Raw genomic sequence first — 7,775 nt, forward strand, 5'->3', positions numbered from 1 at the left:
GGGCTATGGGAGCACAGGAAGAGGCCTCACGCTGCAGTAGGCAGCTGAACCCACTGGACCCCCAGAAGCCTCCTGGGGGAAAGAAATCCAAAGCTCCTGGCCCAGTGCCTCACAGCAGGGCTGTCAGCTGACACCCTCTGCAGACACCAGCTCTGCCCCCATCTCCCGGCAGCCCACTGTTTTCCTGGCTGAACCTCCTCCACGGGGCTGGGGAGCCATCCCATTGCCAGCCCGCGCCCCCTCGAGCAGGGATGCCCTCCCCCAGCACTCTAGAATGGAAAACTTTATAATAAAAGGAAAACCTTAGATGTTCATAGCAGCTTTATTCACAACAGCCAAAAGGTGGAAATAGTCCGGGTGTCCGTCGACTGATGAGGGGTAAACAAAACGTGCTCCACCCATACAGTGGAATATTATTCAGCCTTAAAAAGGAAGGAGGTTCTGACACTTGATACAACGTGGATGGACCTTGAGGACATCATGCCCAGTGAAATAAGCCAGACACAGAAGGACACGCTGTGTGTCATTCCACTCACAGAAGGTCCTAGAGGAGTGACATCCAGAGAGACAGGAAGTAGATGGTGGGGGCCAGGGGCTGGGGGAGGGGTGGGGAGTCAGGGTTTCATGGGGACAGAGTTTCAGTTTGGGAAGATGAGAAAGTTCTGGAGATGATGGTGGAGATGGTTGCCCAACAATGTGAGGGTACTTAATGCCACCGAGCTGTGCACTTACAAATGGTGAAGATGGTGAATTTTGTGTGATTGTATATTTTGCCACAATCAGAAAGTGAAAACCGTTTTAGCTTCCCCACCCCCCTAAAAACCACAGGCCTAGGGAGCTAATACCCCCATTTTACAGATGAGCAAACCGAAGCCTAGTGTGTGTAGCAAGCACAGGATGGCAGTTTTGCAGAGGGGCAGGCGTTGAGGGGGGAAATCAGTGGGGCTGCCTGACCCTCCCTGCCGACCCCTGCCCAGGGATCAGGAGGCCGGGGTGGTCGTGGGCTGGAGCCCCAGCCTGGCCGCGCAGTCCCCTGAGCCCCCGTGCTCCAGGCCAGAGGCTTGATTTGTCTCCAGTCTGTTCTTTCCCTGACCTGAGATAACTCCCCAGACTCAGCAGATTTCCCAGGAGAAGTGCCGGGGAGCCTTGCTCAAAATACCTGCCGCAGGTGGAGGGGGTGGCTGCTGAGACAGCGCCCAGGCGGGACCCTGGGAGGCCTCCCTCAGGAGGCTGGCAGGTGGGCTGGGCGCGGGGTCCGCGGTGGTGCAGCCCCCTCCTTCCAGAACTAGGGAGGGAGCAGGCAGGCAGGCAGGCGTGACTCAGCCCGGCTCCTGGGTCCCTCTCTTGCCTCCTGCCTCCTGGACTTTGAAACGCAGTGGACTCCCTGCTGCCTGTCTGTACTCGGGAGCCCTCGGCCAGACCTCTCAGGTCCCCAGGGACGGGCCCCGTGAGCAGAGCGGGCGGGAGGCCACCTCATGACTGCAGTGCCCACTGCCTCAAGACTGGCCCAGCTGGGGCTGTGGGACCTGGGTGCCACATTCCCTGAGCTTCCATCCTCCGGGAACAAACCTTGCCCTTGCCTCTCCTGCCTCTCAGCACACACTGTCACTGGCTCCTTCTAGAAGCTCTGTCCCCTCATGTCCTCTGGGACACCTCTTTGTAGGCTATTCTCCCACCTTTCTTTTTTTTTTTTTTTTTTTTGGCGGTACGCGGGCCTCTCACTGTTGTGGCCCCTCCCGCTGCGGAGCACAGGCTCCGGACGTGCAGACTCAGCGGCCATGGCTTACGGGCCCAGCCGCTCCGCGGCATGTGGGATCCTCCCGGACCGGGGCACAAACCCGCGTTCCCTGCATTGGCAGGCGGACTCTCAACCACTGCGCCACCAGGGAAGCCCCTCCCACCTTTCTTGTTACATCTTTTCGGTTCTCCTTTGAGGCTCCTCCTCCCGGTGCCCAGGACTCAGTTCAGAGCCCCCCGCATCCCCTTTGTCCACTCCCTCTCGCTGATGTGGTCCAGGCCAGCAGAAGACTGACGCAGGGGGCTTGTCTCTCCTCCCCTGTCTTAGTCTGGCCTTTGCCAAAAGCAGACCCTGAAGCAAGGGTTTAGTGCCGTGAGTTGATCTGAAGAACAGGACTGAGGGGCCGGGGAGGATGGGAGGGGAGGACGAGGGGCGCATGGACCCCTGGCATCCACCCCCCGTTGGCCGGGGCCTCCACCTTGGACATTAATTGTCTTGTACACCCAGCTTGGAATGGCTCCCATACATGGTCCAACTGCAGCTTGGAGAGCGATGGAGTGAAATGTGGGACAGGAAGGTATGTGGGTGGGGAGCTCTGAGGGGCTTGATGCCCCCCCAGAGCGGAGCAGAGCCTGGGCTCAACCACTCCAACTTCTCCCCTTTGGCCCGTGACACTAGGACACATGTCCACAGTCAGGGTGTGGGGCGGCAGACAGGGTCAGGGAGGGGAGGTCCAGAGTGCAGTTTTGGGGACATTGCCTTCAAGATGCCTGGCAGGGGAGCCCAAGGATTATCCAGAGGAGGAGATGGGACTGAAGACACCAGGTGGGGTCTCCCTGGCACAATGCGCAGGACCAGCCAGGGCCCTGGGTCAGGAGCTTTAAGGACGGCTATGGCCAGGTTGGGGGCCACGATGTATTTGGGCCCTCAGAGGCTCACAGAACCAGGGGCTGCCTGAGAACTGGACTCAGGGGATGCTGTGGGGCTCAGGGACAGTCCAGCCTCTTCCTGACAGCAAGAAGCCTTCCAGAACCAAATCAGATCACATCCAAAGCCTGCTAGTGGGCCCCCATGGCCTTCCCACACATCCACTCGCTCACCCTGGCCCAGCCGCCCTGGCCTCTCTGTTGGTCTAAGATCCCATACCAAGCTCATCCCAACCTCAGGGCCTTTGCACATGCCATTCTCGCTGCCCAAAGGCCTCCCCCCCCCCACCTAGTCTTCGTCCAGGAGCTCCTTCTCATCTTCTGGGACCCAGGCAAGGGCCCCCCACACCCTATGAGTCCCTCTGCGGTACCCTCACAACCTGCAATCATGCCATTTCCCTGCTAGTTCGCTGACTTCTCTCCTACAGGACTGGGGGCTCCATGGCAGAGACAGGCTGTGCATTTCCGTGCTATGTCCCGTGTAGGTGCTGACCCAACTCACTGGGGGGCCTTGGGAAAGTCCAAACCCTCCCCCAGCTGCCTCAGACTCCGCCTGCTGGGTGGGCATCCTCAGGGTCCTGAGTGGGTGCTGTCCCTCCGGGTGGACACTCTTCCCCCAGTGTCCTCAGCTGGATGCCTTCTCAACCTCTGTTTGGGGACATTGATTGACCCCGCTGCATGCAAAGTACTGGGTGCCATCAGAACCAGCCAGATTTCCACAGGAATAATCTGTATTTCATCTGCTTAGGTCTTTTGACCAATTATGAGAGAAGCAGCTCAATGTCATGTGGGCTCCTGGATGAGATCCTGGAGCAGAAAAAGGAAATTAGTTGGGGAAAAAGGAAAAAAAGACAGCAACTCGTGGAATCCAAATAACGTTTGGAGTTTGGTCAATAGTGATGGTAATTACTAATATTATCAATTAGTAACCATAATATACCAAGGTGAGTTCCTTAGATGTGACAAATAGTCATTTCCTATGGCTGTTGTAACGAATTAACACAAACTTGGTGGCTTAAGAAAACATACATTTATCACCTCGCATTCTGGAGGTCAGAAGTCCTAAAATCCAGGCGTGGGCAGGGCCGGTCCTTCCTGAGGCTTCAACGGAGCATAGGTTCCCGCCTTTTCCAGCTTCTAGAGGCTCCGCATCCCTGGCTCTCAACCCCTCCTGCATCTTTACAGCCAGCAGTGCAGCATCTCCCGTCTCTCTCTGCCTCTGACCCTCCCACCTCCCTCTTATAAGTACCCTGTGACGATGCTGGGGCCCCCGGGGAATCCAGGGACCTCCCCATCCCAGGGGCCTTAATTCCACCTGCAGAGTCCCCTCTGCCCCGTGAAGTAACACGTCACAGGTCCCAGGACCAGGACACGGACGTCCTGTGTGTGTGTGTGTGTGTGTGCGGGGGGTGACATTATACTACTGATGACAAAGGATAGAGAGAAACTTGCTGTAATATCTTTGCAACTTTCTGTAAATCTAAAATTATTCCAAAATAAAAATTCTCTTTAAAAAAGAGAATTAAAAGACTACAATAAGTTAAAACCTAAAAGGCAGTAACTCAAATTTCTGTCCGCTTCCTGTCTGAGTTTATGCTAACATAGGTACTTTTCCTTTTATATAAACGGCATCAGATCATGCGTAACTTTTCCTTCTCACCTAACACTTCTTGCCGTTTCTGAATAGCCTTCCCATGCTCCCGGTCCCCACAATATGCGAGGCCCCTGCCCCCTCTGGCCTCATGTTCACTGCTCTCCAGCTACACAGGCCTCCTCACTGGGCTGGTCCTCACCCTGCTCCTTTGGCCCCCTGGCCTTTGCACGTGCTGTTCCATCTGCCAGGAACACCCTCTCCCTCACACCCTCTTCCGTCCGGTTCCCCTTCATTCTCCAGGTCCTGCCTCAAGCATCTCCCCACTTAGGCAAGTCCCTCCAGCCCCCTGCCTCAAAAGGAGCTCAGGACACCCATTCGGATGTGACTGTGAAGCTATCCCAGGCCCTCCAAGTGTCACTGCGTGTGACTCTGCCCCTCTGCCCCCCCAGCATCCTGACCCATGAGGTGGGGGTGAGGATTCCTCTCACGGGGGCAGCTGGGGGTGTCACATCAGATATGGAGGCCTCCAAGGTGGTGGTGATGTGTAGAGGTGAAATACTCCATCACAGGATCAGTGGCCTAAGAAACAGGACCTGTCCAGGGGGGTGAGGGTGATGCAAAAAACGCTGTTCCCTATTTGAGAGGACCTCCTGATAACAAGTCACAGAAACTCCAAATTGCTAAAGTGAAAAATAATGAATGGATAGCTTCAGGTGCAGCTTGATCCAGGGACTGAAACAACCATCTCAGAAATCTCGCCCTTTCTGCTTCCTGCTTCTGTTGGCTTCTCCTGTGGTGGAGAAAACTACCATCCCAGCTCACATGGGCGACCCTGGCCATGGTGGGTCCCCGATCCTGCTCTATTCATGCTTATGCCCAGGGACAGCTGGGCAGCTCCAGAAACCCGGGTTCTGGGGTTGTAGGACCCCTCCCACCCCACCTACACAGGAGACTGGAGTATCCTGTGGACCACGTGCCCAGGCCTGAGGGATCGTGGGAGGCCATAGGGAGTTGGGGACGGGGGCAGGGGGAGGCTCAAGGCTGTGAGACCACAGAGGGAGCCTAGGCTGACCCACATCCATCAGGACTCGTGTCCACTCGGCCTGATCCTGTCCGGGCCCAGCGTCAGGGATGCGGTCCAGGCCGGAGCTCAGCGTAGGGGGACCCTGCCGACCCCTGGGCCTGAGTTCAGACCAGGGCATGAGTTGCGGGGGGTGGGGGGTGGGTGAGATGCCGCCGCACCTGGAGCCTCCAAACCTCACAACCACCCCTCCACCTGCAGCAGGTATTTCGAGCTGAGCTCTCTGCCTCCTCTGGGGATCTGCTGAATCCAGCTGAGTTAGCTCCTGCATGGGGAGGGGAGGCTGGAGATCTGCAGGGCGACAAAGACTGGGGAGAGGGGGCATGGGTGGGTACAGGACTCCACACCTTCACCCCAGCCCCATCTGGCCATCCCATAAGCATTAGGGCCCCCATGCGGGGCACAGTGCCTACTGTATGCACTCCCTGCAGGACCCAGTGCCTCCTGTGTATTGTCCCTGCAGGGCACAGGGACTGCTGTATGCACTTTCTATAGGACTCAGTGCCTGCTGTATGCACTCACTGCAGAGTACAATGCCTGCTGTAGACATTCTCTGTAGAGCATGGTGCCTGCTGTATGCACTCTTTGTGGGACATAGTGCCTTCTGTATACCCTCCCTGCAGGGTGCGGTGACTTCTGTATACACTTTCTATAGGCTACATTGACTGTTGTATACACTCCTTGGGAGGGTCAGTGTCTACTAAATGCATTCCTTGCAGGGTGCAGTACCTACTGTATACACTCCCTGCAGGGCCAAGTGTCTACTGTGTGCATGTCTAGGATGCAGTGACTGCTGCATACATTGCCTGCAAAGCATAATGCCTGCTGTATATGCTCCATGCAGGACACAGCGCCTGCTGTATGCTTTCTTTGCAGATCACAATGCCTGGTATATACACTCCTTGCAGGGTACACTGCCTGCTGTATGCACACCCTGCATAGCGCGGTGGACCGGGGCTTGGGGCATAAGGCACATGGGGGTGGGGGTGCGGGGGATGAGATTGTCCACTTGGTGGCACTCCTGGCCAAGCCTGATTTCTCTCTGATGCCGCCCAGGCCCGAGGCCCCAGCTCAGCACACAGTAGCTGCTCTGCAGAGGGTGCCTGCCCTCACCATCCCCCTCTCTCTCCTGCTATCCTCTCTCGAGCCTTGTTCCCCCAGGCTGAACCTTGTCAAGGTCACTGCCTTCATTGATGCTGATCCGCTGGCCACTGGTCCATGCTCTATCCTCATCTTACCCACTCAGGCTGCCCCTCCTCCTCTTGGAAGCCCATCCTCTTGCGACCTTGGGGGACCCCATGCCCACCTCAGCCTCTGACACTCAGGCCCCAGTCTCCGTTCTGTCCACACTCTCACCCCATGACCTCATCGATGACTCTAAACACCCCTGTGTGCAAAGGATGCCCACATGTCCATCCCCAGCCAGACGCGGCCCCTGGACTCCCAGCTCTCCTTGCCTCACCCTAGACCCATCCTCAGGTGACCTCCGGACTTGTGCCTCTCCCTCCCCCGCAGGGAATGGGGTGCCTCCCCTCACTGGCTGCTCAGCCCAAGCTCCCACCTGCCTCCTCCCAGTGCCTCCCCCGTGGGATCTGTCCCAAGGCCTGCAGACTCCACTCCAAACAGCTGGGAGCTGCCCAGTGCCCTCCCCAACCCCCCCGCCCCCAGCCCAGCCCCTGACCCCAGCATGCCTGCCACTGCCTCCCCACTGCTTTCCAGGTCCCCTGTCCTGCCCCCATGACAGCCAGAGGCAGCTGTTCCCAAACCAGAGCACCCCTTCCCACCTCCCAGGGCTGCCATCCCTCTGGCCCCTCTCTGACCACATCCCACCCCCAGGCTGGCTACTGGCTCCACCACCCCAACCTTCCCACTGTCCCTTATTCCCTTTTCCAGCCTCAGGGCCTTTGCATGTGCTGTTCCGGGCAGACTGGGCTGCCCTTCCCCCACCTCCCTTCGGCAATGACCTCCTGCGTGAGGGCCTTCCTGGCCCCCCACCCCATCTGCCTTGGGCTTGGGCTATCTCTGCGGAACGGCCTGATGGGAAGGTAGCATGGTGCTCTCGTAGGGCACTGTCTCCCCTCACTAGCCGGATTCACAGCTGTAGCGGCACAAAGTAAATGCTCAGTAAGTGTTGGACGAATGAACGGCGTTGGATGGCCCTGCCTTGAGCTGCTCCAGGCTGGAGGACAGACAGAGCTGGACCGGCGGTACACCCTCCCTGTGGTTGGGGCTGGAACACCCCACTGCGGGCTCCTGGGAGAAGGGGGCACTCAAGCTGAGCCTGGGCCAAGCCCAGGGAGCAGAAGAGCTGTCCACCCAACGCCCCCCTTGGTGCCCCCATCTCCTCAACCTGCTCACCAGGCAGCATCCTGGGGCCACAGCGAGGAGCCAGGGGAGGGGGCGAGCGGAGGGGGCCTGCTACCTCCCTACTTGGGC

This window comes from Neophocaena asiaeorientalis, unplaced genomic scaffold (genome assembly GCF_003031525.2).
Source record: "Neophocaena asiaeorientalis asiaeorientalis breed wild unplaced genomic scaffold, Neophocaena_asiaeorientalis_V1.1 scaffold469, whole genome shotgun sequence".
In the NCBI taxonomy this organism is placed as follows: Eukaryota; Metazoa; Chordata; class Mammalia; order Artiodactyla; family Phocoenidae; genus Neophocaena; species Neophocaena asiaeorientalis.